The 19,791-nt window shown below is 37.9% G+C and overlaps 1 protein-coding gene across 8 annotated transcripts in view; it reads right to left on the minus strand.

The window, feature by feature from the left end:
• Nucleotides 1-19,791, minus strand: part of DPH6 (diphthamine biosynthesis 6) — a 448,616-nt gene that overhangs the window by 272,971 nt on the left and 155,854 nt on the right. The window lies entirely within an intron of this gene.

The following is a 19,791-nucleotide window of genomic DNA, read 5'->3' on the forward strand; positions in this document are numbered from 1 at the left end:
CTATGATTTGCATTAAATATAAGCCATACTATTTAAATAGTCTTGATATTGAGAGTAAAAAAATCTCCTATCTGTTTGGCATACGTCTGGCATCAGTGCTGGGGAGCACTCTCCTTTCTACTCTGTGCTAATGACCCTTTCTAACAACTTTCCACCAAACGAACCTTCTAGTCGCATCTTAATGACTTATGACCACTCTCTTTATGTGGGGAGTATACCTTATCATTTATTAGCATTCTTTCATTAGAAAATGTTTTACTGTAGTTCTACATAATTTCTGTAATCCACCACCAAGGAATAACTAGATTTTTAAAACTAAATTTAGTAAAGCTATTATCCCATAGAAGTGGTTCTCTTAGTCCCTAGTAAAATAATGTAAGTTGCTATGTTAAACCAAAATATTACCATTATAAAATACTCATATATCCAAGAGGTGACTTATTAAAATCTGGATGTACCCAGTGATATTTTCAATTCATATAAAATATTTCTATCACATTCATTTGTTCAGTCAGTTCTTCGACAAACACTTTTTGAACAATAATTATTAGCCAGGCCTTGCTAGATGATGAAGCTGCAAAAGTAAACAAGATAACGAGACAATCTCCTTGGTCTCTTGAAGCTTACCAAATATACTGTACTCTGTATTTTAACATAACACACTAATGATGCAACAGCGACGTTGCCTCTAAAAATGAAAATGCACAATCTCTTCTCCCTTTCTATTACTGATTCACTAGTATTGACACATAGGTTCCAAGACAAGAAATCGGGATAAAGAACCCAGTGGTTTCTATGGCTGAAGAACCAAGAAATAGTATGATGAAATCCTTACAATATCTTTTGTGGCCTCTCTAAACTCCACTAGCTTCAAGCTCTAACAGACATAAGTACTCAGAGAAAAATTCATCTTTGTTGGATTACTTTTAGCCAGCTTGAAGGCCCTTTGATGTCTTGAGAGAACCTCCTCAAGAAGTAAAGCCTATGCCAGCCACTTTCTTTAATGAATCTGCTAAGACACAGCACCTTATGAAAAAGCAGAATCTTTGTAGTACAAAAGCATGATGTACGCATGTGATAGAAAGGTCAGTTTAGGTACGTGAAGCATCCAGATGTGCACATTCCAGAGACTTATTTATGGTGTACAACCTTTCTATTTACCTTTCTAAAAGTTAATGTTACTAATATTTACACTGTTCATAGAAAACAGCAACTTTATTCCTAATCTATCTCACGTCTGTCTCTGGCTTCGACACAAAATTTGGATTATTGTATCCTAGCACTTAATCATTCCAAATGCATTTTTTTGCCATTCTCTTTGATAAGTTTCTCTATCAGTATCATTGTAATGAAAAATACTAAGTCACTAACAGATTTTTGAAAAGTTTAATTTCTCAATGAATTTTCATGATTCATTTCATAATTTAAGTACATAAAATAACAAACTACATTGAAAAATACATAGTTTTCATGCCATCTATTCTTTAAGTTATTGTTATATGGATGTATTTAAAGCTATGACATTTGATAAGTTCATTAAGAAAAGTATAGAGAGAACTTTAAGGCCGAGGCCAGGAACTAGATGCTAATATTCAAAGTCATGACAATCAAAAATGTCTGCAGACATTGCCAGGTGTCATTGGTGGAAAAAAAAAAAATCCCAGCTACTCAGGAGGCTGAGGCTGGAGAATCGTTTGAAGTTAGGAGGCGGAGGTTGCAGTGAGCCGAGATCATACCATTGCACTCCAGCCTGAGGGTCAAGAGTGAAACTCTGTCTCAAAAAAATAAAAATAAAAAAATCACCCCTCATTGAGAACCACTGGCATAGCTGTTATCACCCCTATACCTGCAGGGATGAGCAGAAGGAATATCTACAAATGGGATCTAATTAAACTAGAGTGCTTCTGCACAGCAAAAGAAACTATCATCAGAGTGAACAGGCAACCTACAGAATGGGAGAAAATTTTTGCAATCTACCCATCTGACAAAGGGCTAATATCCAGAATCTACAAGGAACTTAAACAAATTTACAAGAAAAAAACAACTCCATCAAAAAGGTGAAGGATATGAACAGACACTACTCAGAAGAAGACATTTATATGGCCAACAAACATATGAAAAAAAGCTCATCACTGGTCATTAGATAAATGCCAATCAAAACCACAATGAGATACCATCTCACATCAGTTAGATTGGCGATCATTAAAAAGTCAAGAAACAGATGCTGGAGAGGATGTGGAGAATTAGGAATGCTTTTACACTGTTGGTGGGAGTATAAATTAGTTCAACCATTGTGAAAGACAGTGTGGCGATTCCTTAAGGATCTAGAACTAGAAATACCACTTGACCCGGCAATCCCATTACTGGGTATATACCCAAAGGATTATAAATCATTCTACTATAAAGACACATGCACACGTATGTTTACTGCAGCACGTTCACAATAGCAAAGACTTGGAACCAACCCAAATGCCCATCAATAATAGACTGGATAAAGAAAATGTGGCACATATATACCATGGAGTACTATGCAGCCATAAAAAAAGGATGAGTTCATGGCCTTTGCAGGGACGTGGATGAAGTTGGAAACCATTATTCTCAGTAAACTAACACAGGAACAGAAAACCAAACACTGCATCTTCTCACTCATAAGTGGGATGAGAACACATGGATACAGGGAGGGGAACATCACACACCAGGGCCTGTCGGGGGGTCGGGGTCTAGGGGAGGGATAGCATTAGGAGAAATACCTAATGTAGATAATGGGTTGACGGTTGCAGCAAACCACTATGGCACGTGTATACCTATGTAACAAACCTGCACATTCTGCACATGTATCCCAGAACTTAAAGTATTATAATAATAATAAAAATAATGCAATACGATTTCTTTAAAAACTTATTTTATAATTTTCATTTGTATAAAAGTGTGTTTATTGTTTCACATATATCTAAATTGTGCTGTATTCTCTTTCAGAGAAGGTGAAAACTGGGTTGCCATCTAATGTTAGGGTAAGCTTTGAAAACATTTGAACAGATGTGGCTAACTTGGGTGATTTCATGGTTTGTAAGAATGCCTTGAAGTCTCAGCATTTTAAAAATGAATTCCAAGTAAATTAAAAGGAAATTACTTACATGAATCTATTTTTTTTCTGGCACACTTATTTATATAGATAAATATTCGTATTCATAATACTTTCAATGGAATACTGCTGATTAGTAACTGAATGGCTAAGAGTATCATGATTTCCCCAACATTGTAATAATCACAACTGTTGAATTTCTTATTAAATCAAACTTTTTCTTCTTTTAAATCAGTCTCATTTATCTGTCAGTCATTTTAAAATGGGAAAAAAAAAAAAGCCAAACTCATACTTCTTCACCTCCACCCTCACTGAGAGGAAACAATGAGGTTTACAAAAATCACAATTTCATTTTATAAATGGTATTCTCAACATAGAAGATAATTCATTCATAACACTTATTAAGGATGTATTTATTGAATATCCACTACAGGTTTAGTAGTGTTTTAGGTACTAGGGATAAAAATGGGAGCAGCCATGCATGCTGCATAAAATAGCTTATTGTCTTGTACAGACAGAAAGTTAAATGAGCAATTATAATATAGGGTAGTGATTATTTTGGCAGGTGCATGAAATGCCGTGGCAGTATAAAGCAGGGTACCTAACTAAAAGGAACTTAAAAGGCTTCTCAAAGTAAATAAAACTTAAGCTGAGTTCTAAAGGATTAAGTTAACCCTGAAAGATGGAACAGGGAAGAGAGAAGGCAAGAGAGAAGGAATAAATATTCCAGAAGAAACTGCACGTGTTAAATCCCAGAGCACATGATAGGTACTAGAAATTTCAATAAGTCTGGCATAGCTGAGCATAACTGGATGAGTAATGGCAGTGAGACAAGGCTGAAAGGCTAGACAGACGACAGGTCTTACACGGCTTCATAAGCCATGCTAAGTCATTATCCTAAGGTCAGAGACAACCCTTGGAGAGGTTTCAAGCAAAAAACTGACCTGACTGCATCTGTATTTTAGGAACATCATTTTGGATGAATGATGGAGAATGGGCCCAGATATAAGTCTAGAAGCAAAAAGAACTGAGCAGTTGCTGGAGGAACCTAAGCAGGAGGTGAAGGTTTCCCAAGCTGGCAAGTAGCAGTGGGGATGGAGAGGAGAGAGTAGGTATTTTGAGAGATTTTCTTCGGAGGCTGAAACTGTAGGAGAGTAAATGTAATATCTCTTCCTCCTCCATCACAACGTTCATGGTTGAGGACTTTATGACAAAAGATGAATTAGAAGAGAAAAGCAGAAAAGCATACAAATTTATTTAATAAGTTTTATGTGACATGGGAAGACTTCATAATGGAATGAAGATCCAAAGAAACAGGAAATGATCTAATGGTAATAAACTGGGGTGGAACTCAGCAAGGTCAATTTGTTCCGATTTTTTTCTGTATCCCTGTGTGACATTCCTTTCCTCTGGGTGTAGAGAGGATGGCTCCGGAATGAAGGTCTTAAGACTTTAGGGAAAAGTCAAAGGATTCTTTTATGGCCCACTTCAGGGCCATAAAACGAATGGAGGGAGGCCAGAAAGTGACCTTCCTGCTTCTGCTGTTTTCTCGAATGTCAAGGTGGCATATTTTGGAGTAGTGTGTCCTGAACTCCATCAAAATTAACGATTAATTGAAGGGAGGATTGAGGAAAGTTAAAAAAGAAATTTAGGAAAATTCCCAGCTTTCTGCATTTGGAAAGTAGATAGATGGTAGTTCCGTTTACTGATATAGAGAACTCAGTATGAGTAGTAGTTTTCTGGGAGAGTCCAATGGCCATATCCTTTTCCAATTTATGTGGCATATAATACCACTTATGTCTCAAATCTTTTCGATTATCTTCCTCAGGCTTCCACATTACTATATTTTCTAAGTTATTGTTATGCCTCTCTGACTCATTTCCCTCCTGCTGTTCCTAAGTTATAAATATCCATCACTGTTTGCTCTAGAATATGTTCTTCTCTCTTAATGCGTTCCCTATAACAGCACCAAGCACTCCATGGCTTCAACCATCACCTTTATGCTATTCTGCTGCTGCTAATACTATCACTACTAATTAAAGACTATTTGGTTTATGCCTTAAGGTTAAGATAATGATATTATCATCTTATTTAATACTCAAAATGACTTTAAAAAATAAAAAAAGAGCACAGGTTTGAAATCAGATAAACTTAACCATAAATTCCAGTTTTGCTACTTCCCAGCTGGGCAATGGAAATACTCACTCCATTAGTGATTCATCGTCGTAAATAATAGCACCGATCTCATAGATGATTAAACAAATTAATGCATAAAAAGCACTTAGCACAATGTACAGCACTTAGTAAGCACTTAATAAAAACACAACTTAATTCTAAGAGTGGGCAAAGTGCGTGTTGTAGTGAGGCACAGTGAAAGCAGCATTGCATAATCGGTTAAAAGCACTGGCTTTGGAGACAGACAGTTCTTCATTCGTTCAAATCCTGGCTGTCACTTTCTAGCTACATGATCTTAGGTTACGTAAGTGCTTTCTCTGAGGCTTGAACTTGTGATCTGTAAAACGGAGATGACAATAGTACCTACCTCATTGTTTTCAGGAATAAAATCCCATGAATGGAATAACGAAAGTGCCATCCAGCACATAACATACACTCAATAAAGGGGCTGCTAATTTCATTTTTTACTCTTTTCCAGAGGTAAAAACTAGTTTGATTTGCAAAAGTTATCAGCTTAGAACCAAACAAAACCAGAATTTAAAGTCATGTTTGACTCTTCATAATATCCTGATAAAAAACCTTAGTCTTTAGCCTGAACATGTCAATTGTGCTGCAATCTCATAGGTTAAAAAACATATGCCCTTGGTTTATATAATCTAAAATTAAATATGTGTAAGATCAAGCCTATCATGTTCTTTCTCAACCCTGTTCTCCTCTGCATATACACTGGAAGCAAATAAATGCTTCCAGTTTTCCCAATCATTATGTGTGGACTAATCTTCCATTCTTTCTTTTCTAGCTCCAGGGAATTTGATGCTAATTTCTTTTTCAATCTTCCATAAAAATCTTTCTTTCAGCTTTGTTCCATCTCTCCATTCCTACTGTCAGTGGTTACATACTACGAGCCCTCACACCTGTTTCCCATAACAGCATCTTACACTCCTTTTCATTTCCATCTTCTACTTCTAATCCATGAATACTGCTGCCAGATTAAATCTCCTGAGATTTCCTTCAATAATATAAATCTCAGTTGGAGAGACTTCTAAAATTTATTTCTTACCCCAAATCACTTGGCCCATCTCTCAAGGCTTTTCACAAATGGGCCTTACATTCCCACCTAACCTATTCTTACTGATCTACCAACACCAGCTCTTAGTTTCATTTTGACCAAATTTCTTTTGCTGTTCTTGAATGCCTTCTTGCCAAAGAGTCTTCATTCATATTGATTTACTTTGTTGCCACCACCCATGTAGATTTCACTCATCTTTCAAATCAGTCCTAACCCTTTCATCAGTTATTCGAGGTCATGTGGGCGTCTTCCATCTTTTAACTCCCAACTGACTCTACCTAGTTAAATTTATTAGGGATTTCTCTCTCTCACTTTCTATACTCTACATTCCATGAAAAATGCCAAGTCTTTGATTTATTTTGTAGTTCTTACAGCAGTTAGCATAGAACTAGACACAGAAGTCCTTACATGTAGCAGCTAGCATAGAACTTGGTATAGAAGTCCTTACACATTTATTCAATTCTATCAGTACCACATGACATTATCAACTAACAGCTCATCTACAACATGCATTCAGATAAATGTGAGGGTCATATTGGAATAGCTACTAACTGCCGAGGACATGTACCTCTTTTTGTTAAATACTACAATCAATAGACACCATTGCCAGTTACACTACTTAAAACACACCTTTGAGAATCCCTCTGTCTTCCTTTAAAACCTTCAGTTACTCCTCATTGTTTACATCCTCCTCCAGTATTCAAAATCTCTCACAATATGGGTTCAAATTCCTTTGTCAGCTTTATCAATTTATATATACTTATCACGACGCAAGAATTCCTCTGGCTGTTCCTACCATCATGACCTCTAGCCAAAATACGATTTATCTCCAAGCTAGCAGAAACTAACCGAGCCCCATTTAACCTAACAGAAGGGGAATCAGAGTTAGTTAGTCTTGGGCTTTAATGTCAAATATGCCGTAGGCCCATTTGCCCTTCGTGTATTCCAAATAAATGAGACTAACTTCTGAAAATACATTGTGTTTCTCCTTCCTCATGTGTTGGTACAAACTGTTCTCTAACCTAAAACAAGCCAACCAGTCAAAAATCCTACCTATCCTTCAAGCTCATCAGGGCTATCAATCTATCTCTGAAGTTACTCTGAATTCTCTCACAACATGTAACATTTTTCCTTGAAATTCTGTGATACATGATTTTTACTCTCTTAAAGTACATTTTAATACCCCTTATAATTTTTATTTATAATAGCCATTGGATGTCTCAATCATAAAGTTCTATATATCCTTCCAACTTGGTTATGTTCAAAATTCAAAATCTTCTTTCAAAGATGTTCTAAACCCTTTAGACTTCCAAGGTCAGTTAAAGGCATTTTTTCCCATAAAGTCACCACTGCAGGGAACAAGTCTTAACATTCTGTCTTTCTCACCCACAACATCAAGTCAATTTTTGTGAACTTTGCTTTCCCTTTTGTTTTATAATAGGTGGCTGGGGATTGCAAACTGTGCTTTTGTCCAGCCTATAAGGAAGACCAGTTAACTTCTACAGAAGAGTGAGAAGAAAATGCGTGAATTAACAATAACTGGATCTAATCTTTTATGAGGTGGGGAATCATTTACGAAAGGAAGTCTGTATTTTAAAATATGTGCCTTTCTTGAGTTAAAAATGAATACATGCCCTAACAAGCTTTAAGCTTGAAATCTAAGTTGCATTTATCCAGGTTTAGCTCTTGCAGCACTCAGCAGAGTGGTATGCTTCTTAAGTATAGTCAATACATTTCTGTTTATCTTTGACACAAGGCTGGAGGCCAGATTTCCCGATTTTTTGAGAGTTGGCTTAGAAAAAGCAACCAAACCTACATACTCACAATTTTTAAAAATATAAATATAATTTTGCTCTTCCATCTAGCACATGACTTAGATGATCATAAGAAACCTCAAAGAATAACTGCTATTGGTAAAGATGGTAGATTGAATCTATGCATCTACTCTCACTCCCTTTTAAAATGTTACTGGAAAATATTTCATAAAATGGCATAAACCCACAGAGATGGAGAACACAGGAGAGGAGGTGACAGCATTAACCAGTTTATCAGAACCAAGAACACTGAGCCTGTGGCCAATAATCGGGAATGCTGAGGACCAATCTGATTTACACACTAGAATAATCAAAAGGGTAAGGAGCTAGTGACACCAGGTACCTCTGGAAGTGAGAAGGAAAGAAAAAGGGCACTAATTAACAAGCAGTCAGATTCTTAGGTCCCTCTCTAGGCTACTGCTTCTCTTCTACCCTGGCAGAATGCTGGAGGTTTATTCCCTGCAGCAGATAAACAGAGGAACTGGCCTGGGAGAAATGAGACATAGTTAAGGACAGAGGTATAAAATAAAAATAGATGGAATCAAATTATATATATATATGTGTGTATATATATAAAATATATATTATACATATTACACACACACGCGCACACACACACACGATTCTGAGACCTCTAGCTATTTTTCCCAATCAACTCCTAGAAAAAAACAAATTAGAGCACGCTATCACCTTCAAGACAGGAGAATGGAGAATCCTTTGCTTTGGAATATGAACAACTCAGATTAAGTAGTCCTGCTATACTTTCTGTGATACTGTGAAATAGTAAGAAATAAATATCTGTTCTCTGCCCCTGGTTCCCAAGATGGAGCTCCTAATACTCTTGTAGATAGAGTGCCAGGAAAATCTTTTGTTCTAACATTTGGTCTTTGACCACAGTTCCGGAGACAGAGCTCCTAAGACCTTTGTAATTTCCTGAGTGATAGAAACATCTTTTGTTCTAATGAGGTGACCCTTGGTGGGCTCCTGGATAGCCTTGGGATGGGCAATGGTTGCCAGGGAAACCAACCTTGTGATTAGATGGCTGGAACTTACAGCCCTATCCCCTAGCTACCTGGAAATGGAAAAGTGCTCAAAGTTTAGTTGCTCACCAATGGCCAATGACGTAATCAATCACACCTACATAATGAAGCCTCCATGAAAACCCGAAAGGACAGGGTTCAGAGAGCTTCCAGATTGCTGATCACATGCAGTTGCCTGGAGGATGGTGCACTGAGAGACAGCCTGGAAGCTCCGTGCCGCCTTCCTACATATATTGCCCTCTGTATCTCTGCAGCTGGCAGTTCCTCTGTATCCTAAAGTATATCCTTTATGAACAAACCAGTAAATGTAAGTAAAGTTTTTCCCAGAGTCTGTGAGCTGTTCATACAAATTAATGGAACCCAAGGAAAAGGTCATTGGAACGCCTGATTTATGGCCAGTTAGTCAGAAGTATAGGTAACAACCTACTCCTTGTGGTTGGCATCTGAAGTGGTGGCAGTCTTGTGGGACTGAGCCTTTAACCTGTGGTATCAGAATTGAATTGAATAGTAAGACAGACAGTTGGTGTCTGCTGGAGAATTGCTTGGTGTGTGGGAAAAACCTCACACATCTGGTGTCACAAGTGTTGTGCTGAGTGGTATGCAAGCATAGAAAAAAAAAAAAGTTTATTTTTTCTTCAGATTCTCCTATAGTAAAACTCAGGGTCAAAAAGCTCCATCCAAATACCTAGTGCTTACAATCAAATTCTTAGGCTCCCTGCTCTTAAATATTAGCATAATAACACAGAAATTACAAAATTACATAATTACAAGAAATCTGAGGAACATTTCTAAAATGAAAGTTAGAGACCAAAACAAACAGTGAGGAAAATAGACTATGCATGGCAGAAGAAAATGAAAACAAACAAAAGCTATCAATATTCTTAGGGAGATTAGAGAATATATTACACTAACGATGGGATATTATAGATTTAAATAAAAAGAACATTTAAAGAACAAAAAATTAGCTTTCAAAAATTAAAAATGACATAAAACAAGATTGGAAGCAAAATTTAGAAATTCTAGAAAGAACAAAATGAATAAGATCAAAATTAGGAGACAAAAGTTAAAAGTTAAGGAACATTTAAATAACAGAAATAAAGAAGAATTTACAGAATAATAGAAATTCTAAAAGCAAAGCCAGAGGGGAGGTACACCAATGAAATAATTCAAGTAAACTTCCCACAGCTCAAATTTCAAAACTGAATATTATTCCTGTTCCAGCACAGTGGATAAAAACATACACACCCAAGATATACCTAAGAGTCACAATTCTAGGGGCAAAAGGAACATCCTATACACTTCCAAAGAGGAACTGGAGAGAGATGGAGAAAGTCATCACATACGCTTAGTCAGGAATCAGAATGGCTTTGGGCTTTTCAACAGTACACCAAGCTACAAGGCAATGAAGCAATACTATCAACATCCAGAAGGAAAATCAATCCCAAAACAGAATTCTATGACCAGTTACAGAATCGATCAAATGTGAGGAAAGACTGAAGACATTTTCAGGTATGCACAGTCTTCAAAAATTTACTCCCATGGGTTCTTTCTTAGAAATCTCTTGGAGAATGTGCTTCACAAAAATAAGAGTAAACAAAGGAAAACACTGGATCCAGGCAACAAGGACTCTCAACATAGAAAGAAGGTAAAGGAAACCCCAGTATTATGAGGATATGCTTGAATGTTAGCCTTACAACAGGCATAGCGAGAACCTGGTTCAGATTAGATCAAGTCAGAAGGCTCTGGAAAAGACTTCTTCAGGAAGAAACTGACAAAATACTTCATAGGTCTGAACATCTGGTTAAGAGATTAGAAAACTGGCAATGAGTGTAGTGCTGAATTTGTGGTAAGTACAGAGACTACTAAATAAATGAAACAAGAAAATTATTCAGTCAAGAAAAAATAAAAGTTGTACAGGACAAGAAAGGTTTATTACCAGAGTTTACGATCTGACTCAGCTGTGTATTGGGTTTTTACAGTTATTATAATAAACGCTGGATATTGATCAAATCGGAATTGCAATATAATCATATAGGAAGATGGAAGGAGGGAAAGAGAACACATACGTAATGGAGGGAAAGGGAGTAAACACAGTGAAATCTGCATATTTCAGAGTGGAAAGTCAATAAATAATGCTAATATTAGTGGTGGTGGCAGTGAATCGTGAAGTAGTAATGCAAACATACAATTCAGAGACATAGAGGTAAATATCAGAAACAACACAGAAGGTTGTTTCTGTATCAAAGACTGAAGAACCATTTGAGAATATAAACCTTGACTAACATTTAAAAATATTACAAAATCAGCCTTTCTGCCAGTGGATGCCACTGAGGAAGCATCATTAAAGTCTCTCTTCCCCCTGCCATCATGTCTAAGTCAGAGTCTCCAAAAAGGCCTGAACAGCTGAGGAAGCTCTTACTGGAGGGCTGAGCTTTGAAACAACCGATGAGAGCCCAAGGAGCCATTCTGAGCAATGGGGAATGCTCACAGACTGTGTGGTAATGAGAGATCCAAACACCAAGAATGCCGGGGCTTTGGGTTTGTCTCAGATGCCACTGTGGAGGAGGTGGATGCAGCCATGAGTGCAAGGCCAGACAAGGTGGATGGAAGAGTTGTGGAACCAAAGAGAGCTGTCTCAAGACAAGATTCTCAAAGACCAGATGCCCACTTAACTGTGAAAAAGATATTTGTTGGTGGCAATAAAGAAGACACGGAAGAACATCACCTAAGAGATTATTTTCAACATGATGGAAAAATTGAAGAAAAGGGGCTTTGCCTTTGTAACCTTTGATGACCTTGACTTTGTGGATAAGACTGTCATTCAGAAACACCATACTGTGAATGGCTACAACTGTGAAGTTAGGAAGGCCCTGTCAAAGCAAGAGATGACTAGTGCTTCATCCAGCCAAAGAGGACAAAGAGGTTCTGGAAACTTTGGTGGTGGTCGTGGAGATAAGTTTTAGTGGGAATGACAACTTTGGTAGTGGAGGAAACTTCAGTGGTCATGGTGGCTCTGGTGGCAGCTGTGGTGCTGGTGGGTATGGTGGCAGTGGGGATGGCTATAATGGATTTGGTAATAACGGTGGTTATGGAGGAGGTGGCCCGGGTTACTCTGGAGGAAGCAGGGGCTATGAAAGTGGTGGACAGCATTATGGAAACCAGGGCAGTGGTTATGGCAGGAGTGGCAGCTATGACAGTTATAACAATGGAGGCAGAGGTGACTTTGGTGGTGGTAGTGGAAGCAATTTTGGAAGTGGTGAAAGCTACAATGATTTTGGCAATTACAACAATCAATCTTCAAGTTTTGGAACCATGAAGGTAGGAAACTTTGGAGGCAGAAACTCTGGTTCCTATGGTGGTGGAGGCCAATACTTTGCTAAACCACGACACCAAGGTGACTATGGTGGTTCCAGTAGTGGCAGTAGCTACAACAGTGGCAGAAGATTTTAATTACTGCCAGGAAACAAAACTTCACAGGAGAGGAGAGCCAGAGAAGTTGACAGGGAAACTACAGGTTACAACAGATATGTGAACTCAGTCAAGCACAGTGGTGGCAGGGCCTAGCTGCTACAAAGAAGACGTGCTTTAGACAAATACTCATGTGTATGGGCAAAAAACTCAAGGACTGTATTTGTGACGAGTTTTATAACAGGTCACTTTAGTGTTTCTTCTGCGGAAAGTGTAAAGCATTCCAACAAAGGGTATTATTGTAGATTTTTTTGTGTGCCTCTGCTGTTAGATTGTTAAATGTAATAGTCTGATCATGATGCTGAATAAATGTGCCTTTTTAAAAAATGTGCTGTGTAGTTAGTCTACTCTGAAGCCATCTTGGTAAATTTCCCCAACAGTGTGAAGTTAGAATTCCTTCACGGTGATGCTAGGTTCTATTTGGAATTTATATACAACCTGCTTAGATGGAGAAGCCATTGTCTTCAGAAACCTTTGTGTAGCTGAACCAATAGTTACTGCTGTGACCTGAAGCTCACCATAAAAAGGGATTACCTAAGCAAAATCATGGAATTATTGATTATAAAAATGAGTGTTGACACATCCTATGCAATATATCTAAATTGAATAATGGTACCAGATAAAATTATTGATGGGACTGAAGCTTGTATATCATCCATTATCATGTGTAATCAATAAACTAATTCTCTTGAAAAAAATTACAAAATTAGAATACTATTAATAAACAAGGAAGCTGTTCAAAGAATAGTTCTAACCATTTAATAGTGCAATTTGTATTAAAATTCACCTTCTTTATGGAAAATTAGAAAATGATCTTAGGATACAAAGCCCCACAAAACATAAAACTATTACATAATCCATTATTCACTTATAAGATGATAATTTAAAAATTCTACAGAGGTTTAAGAAACAATGGCTAATATTATTTCATGGAGTAGTTAGTATATAAGCCTTAAAGCTTTTGTATTCTTTAATCCAGAAATTACATTCCTAGGAACTTAAGAAAACAATAACCAGAAATGTGCATGAAGATTTATTAGAAAATATGACAATCATAATGTTATTTTTAATGATTTAGAAAAACCAATCTTTCTAACAACAGATTACTTATATCTTATATAATTATTTCATTATGCAGATGTCATAAGTAAATAAGTAATTATATATTCATATGTAAAATACAAATATCATTAAAATCTACCCAGCCATTAATTAATGTCTTTTCAAAGTAGGGGAGTGGCACCCAAGATGGCCGAATAGGAAGAGCTCCAGCCTCCATCTCCCAGCACGAGCGACACAGAAGACGGGTGATTTCTGCATTTTCAACTGAGGTGCAGACTGACACATCACACCTCACACGGCAGGGTACACCCTGAGATGAAGCTTCCAGAGCAAGAATCAGACAGCAACACTCGCTGTTCAGCAATATTCTATCTTCTGCAGCCTCCGCTGCTGATACTCAGGCAAACAGGGTCAGGAGTGGACCTCAAGCAAACTCCAACAGACTTGCAGCCGAGGGTCCTGACTGTTGGAAGGAAAACTAACAAACAGAAAGGACACCCACACCAAAACGCCAGCAGTATGTCACCATCATCAAAGACCAAAGACAGATAAAACCACAAAGATGGGGAAAAAACAGTGCAGAAAAGCTGGAAATTCAATAAATCAGAGTGCATCTCCCCCTCCAAAGGAATGCAGCTCATCGCCAGCAATGGAACAAAGCTGGACAGAGAATGACTTTGATGAGCTGAGAAGGCTTCAGTCGATCAAACTTCTCAGAGCTAAAGGAGGAACTATGTAACCAGCGCAAAGAAACTAAAAACCTTGAAAAAACAATGGATGAATGGATAACTAGAATAATCAATGCGGAGAAGACCTTAAAAGAACTGATAGAGATGAAAACCATGACATGAGAACCACGTGACAAATGCACAAGCTTCAGTAACCGACTCAATCAGCTGGAAGAAAGATTATCAGTGACTGAAGATCAAATGAATGAAATGAAGCGAGAAGAGAAATGTAGAGAAAAAAGAGTAAAAAGAAATGAACAAAGCCTCCAAGAAATATGGGATTATGTGAAAAGACCAAATCTACGTCTGATTGGTGTGCCTGAAAGAGACGGGGAAAATGGAACCAAGTTGGAAAACACTCTGCAGGATAGTATCCAGGAGAACTTCCCCAACCTACTAACACAGGCCAACATTCAAATTCAGGTAATACAGAGAACGCCACAAAGATACTCCTTGAGAAGAGCAACTCCAAGACACATAATTGTTAGATTCACCAAAGTTGAAATGAAGGAAAAAATGTTAAGGGCAGCCAGAGAGAAAGGTCGGGATACCCACAAAGGGAAGCCAATCAGACTAACAGCAGATCTCTCGGCAGAAACTCTCCAAGCCAGAAGAGAGTGGGGCCAATATTCAACATCCTTAAAGAAAAGAATTTTCAACCCAGAATTTCATATCCAGCCAAACTAAGATTCATAAGTGAAGGAGAAATAATATCCTTTACAGACAAACAAATGCTTAGAGATTTTGTCACTACCAGGCCTGCCCTACAAGAGATCCTGAAGGAAGCACTAAACATGGAAAGGAACAATTGGTACCAGCCATTGCAAAAACATGCCAAAATGTAAAGTTCATCGATGCTAGGAAGAAACTGCATCAACTAATGAGCAAAATAACCAGCTAATATCATAATGACAGGATCAAGTTCACACATAACAATATTAACCTTAAATGTAAATGGACTAAATGGTCCAATTAAAAGACACAGACGGGCAAATTGGATAAAGAGTCAAGACCCATCAGTTTGCTGTATTCAGGAGACCCATCTCACATGCAGAGACACATGTAGGCTCAAAATAAAGGGATGGAGGAAGATCTACCAAGCAAATGGAAAACAAAAAAAAGTAGGGGTTGCAATCCTAGTCTCTGATAAAACAGACTTTAAACCATCAAAGATCAAAAGAGACAAAGAAGGCCATTACATAATGGTAAAGAGATCAATTCATCAGGAAGAGCTAACTATCCTAAATATATATGCACCCAATACAGGAGCACCCAGATTCATAAAGCAAGTCCTTAGAGACTTACAAAGAGACTTAGACTCCCATACAATAATAATGGGAGACTTTAACATCCCACTGTCAACATTAGACAGAAATGAGACAGAAAGTTAATAAGGATATCCAGGAATTGAAATCAACTCTGCACCAAGTGGACCTAATAGACATATATACAGACCTCTCCACCCCAAATCAACAGCACATACATTCTTCTCAGCACCACATCACATTTATTCCAAAATTGACCACATAGTTGGAAGTAAAGCACTCCTCAGCAAATGGAAAAGAACAGAAATTATAACAAACGGTCTCTCAGACCACAGTGCAATCAAACTAGAACTCAGGACTAAGAAACTCAATCAAAACCGCTCAACTACATGGAAACTGAACAACCTGCTCCTGAATGACTACTGGGTACATAAGGAAATGAAGGCAGAAATAAAGATGTTCCTTGAAACCAATGAGAACAAAGATACAACATACCAGAATCTCTGGGACACATTTAAAGCAGTGTGTAGAGGAAAATTTTTAGCACTAAATGCCCACAAGAGAAAGCAGAAGAGATCTAAAATGGACACCTTAACATCACAATTAAAAGAACTAGAGAAGCAAGAGCAAACACATTCAAAAGCTAGCAGAAGGCAAGAAATAACTCAGATCAGAGCAGAACTGAAGGAGATAGAGACACAAAAAACCCTCCAAAAAAATCAATGAATCCAGGAGCTGGTTTTTTGAAAAGATCAACAAAATTGATAACCTGCTAGCAAGACTAATAATGAAGAAAAGAAAGAAGAATCAAATAGACGCAATAAAAAATGATAAAGGGGATATCACTACCGACCCCACAGAAATACAAACTACCATCAAAGAATACTATAAACACCTCTAGGCAAATAAACTGGAAAACTTAGAAGAAATGGATAATTTTGTGGACACTTACACTCTCCCAAGACTAAACCAGAAAGAAGTTGAATCCCTGAATAGACCAATAGCAGGCTCTGAAATTGAGGCAATAATTAATAGCCTACCAATCAAAAAAAGTCCAGGACCAGATGGATTCACAGCCGAATTCTAACACAGGTACAAGGAGGAGTTGCTACCATTCCTTCTGAAACTATCCCAATCAACAGAAAAAGAGGGAATCCTCCCTAACTCATTTTATGAGGCCAACATCTTCCTGATACCAAAGCCTGGCAGAGACACAACAAAAAAAGAGAATTTTAGACCAATATCCCTGATGAACATTGATACAAAAATCCTCAATAAAATACTGGCAAACCGGATTCAGCAGCACATCAAAAAGCTTATCCACCATGATCAAGTGGGCTTCATCCCTGGGATGCAAGGCTGGTTCAACATACGCAAATCAATAAACGTAATCCAGCATATAAACAGAACCAAAGACAAAAACCACATGATTATCTCAATAGATGCAGAAAAGGCCTTCGACAAAATTCAACAGCCCTTCATGCTAAAAACTCTCAACAAATTCGGTATTGATGGAATGTATCTCAAAATAATAAGAGCTATTTATGACAAACCCACAGCCAATATCATACTGAATGGGCAAAAACTGGAAAAATTCCCTTTGAAAACTGGCACAAGACAAGGATGCCCTCTCTTACCACTCCTATTCAACATAGTGTTGGAAGTTCTGGCCAGGGCAATCAGGCAAGAGAAAGAAATAAAGGTGTTCAGTTAGGAAAAGAAGAAGTCAAATTGTCCCTGTTTGCAGATGACATGATTGTATATTTAGAAAACCCCATCGTCTCAGCCCAAAATCTCCTTAAGCTGATAAGCAACTTCAGTAAACTCTCAGGATACAAAATTAATATGCAAAAATCACAAGCATTCTTATACACCAGTAACAGACAAACAGCCAAATCATGAATGAACTCCCATTCACAATAGCTTCAAAGAGAATAAAATACCTAGGAATCCAACTTACAAGGGATGTAAAGCACCTCTTCTAGGAGAACTACAAACCACTGCTCAGTGAAATAAAAGAGGACACAAACAAATGGAAGAACATATCATGCTCTTGGATACGAAGAATCAATATTGTGAAAATGGCCATAATGCCCAAGGTAACTTATAGATTCAATGCCATCCCCATGAAGCTACCAATGACTTTCTTCATGGAATTGGAAAAAACGGCTTTAAAGTTCATATGGAAACAAAAAAGACCCCGTATTGCCAAGACAATCCTAAGCCAAAAGAAAAAGGTGAAAGCATCACACTACCTGACTTCAAACTATACTACAAGGCTATAGTAACCAAAACAGCATGGCACTCATACCAAAACAGAGATATAGACCAATGGAACAGAACAGAGCCCTCAGAAATAATACCACACACCTACAGCCATCTGATCTTTGACAAACCTGACAAAAACAAGAAATGGGGAAAAGATTCCCTATTTAATAAATGGTACTGGGAAAACTGGCTAGCCACAAGTTGAAAGCTGAAACTGGATCCTTTCCTTACTCCTTATACGAAAATTAATTCAAGATGGATTAGAGACTTAAATGTTAGACCTAAAACCATAAAAACCCTAGAAGAAAACCTAGGCAATACCATTCAGGACATAGGCATGGGCAAGCACTTCATGTCTAAAACACCAAAAGCAACAGCAACAAAAGCCAAAATTGACAAATGGGATCTAATTAAACTAAAGAGCTTCTGCACAGCAAAAGAAACTACCATCAGAGTGAACAGGCAACCTACAGAATGGGAGAACATTTTTGCAATCTACTCATCTGACAAAGGGCTAATATCCAGAACCTACAAAGAACTCAAACAAATTTACAAGAAAAAAGGAAACAACACCATCAAAAAGTAGGCAAAGGATATGAACAGACACTTCTCAAAAGAAGACATTCATACAGCCAACAGACACATGAAAAAATGCTCATCATCACTGGCCATCAGAGAAATGCAAATCAAAACCACAATGAGATACCATCTCACACCAGTTAGAATGGCAATCATTAAAAAATCAGGACACAACAGGTGCTGGAGAGGATGTGGAGAAATAGGAACACTTTTACACTGTTGGTGGCACTGTAAATTAGTTCAACCATTGTGGAAAACAGTGTGGCAATTCCTCAAGGATCTGTAACTAGAAATACCATTTGACCCAGCCATCCCACTACTGGCTATATACCCAAAGGATTATAAATCATGCTGCTATAAAGACACATGCACACATATGTTTATTGCAGCACTATTCACAATAGCAAAGACTTGGAATCAACTCAAATGTCCATCAGTGACAGACTGGATTAAGAAAATGTGGCACATATACACCATGGAATACTATGCAGCCACAAAAAAGGATGAATTTGTGTCCTTTGTAGGGACATGGATGCAGCTGGAAACCATCATTCTCAGCAAACTATTGCAAGAACAGAAAACCAAACACCGCATGTTCTCACTCATAGGTGGGAATTGAACAATTAGATCACTTGGACACAGGAAGGGGAACATCACACACTGGGGCCTATTGTGGGGAGGGGACGGGGGGGAGGGATAGCATTAGGAGATACACCTAATGTAAATGATGAGTTAATGGGTATAGCACACCAACATGGCACATGTATATATATATGTAACAAACCTGCACGTTGTGCACATGTACCCTAGAACTTAAAGTACAAAAAAAAAAAAAGGCGGGGTGCGGTGGCTCACACCTGTAATCCCAGCACTTTGGGAGGCCAAGGCACGTGGATCACGAGGTCAGGAGATCGAGACCATCCTGGCTAACAAGGTGAAACCACGTCTCTACTAAAAATACAAAAAAATAGCTGGGCGTGGTGGTGGGTGCCTGTAGTCCCAGCTACTCGGGAGGCTGAGGCAGGAGAATGGCATAAATTCAGGAGGCAGAGCTTGCAGTGAGCCACGATCGCACCACTGCACTCCAACCTGGGCCACAGAGCGAGACACTGTCTCAGGAAAAAAAAAAAAAAAGAAAATAAATATAAGTGAAAAAAAATAAATAAATCAGAGAGAGGGAGAGTTCAATTTCAGGCTATTGGAAAGCAAAAAAAAAAAAAAACATATTTAGTTATGCGGGA

This window comes from Chlorocebus sabaeus, chromosome 26 (assembly GCF_047675955.1).
Source record: "Chlorocebus sabaeus isolate Y175 chromosome 26, mChlSab1.0.hap1, whole genome shotgun sequence".
In the NCBI taxonomy this organism is placed as follows: Eukaryota; Metazoa; Chordata; class Mammalia; order Primates; family Cercopithecidae; genus Chlorocebus; species Chlorocebus sabaeus.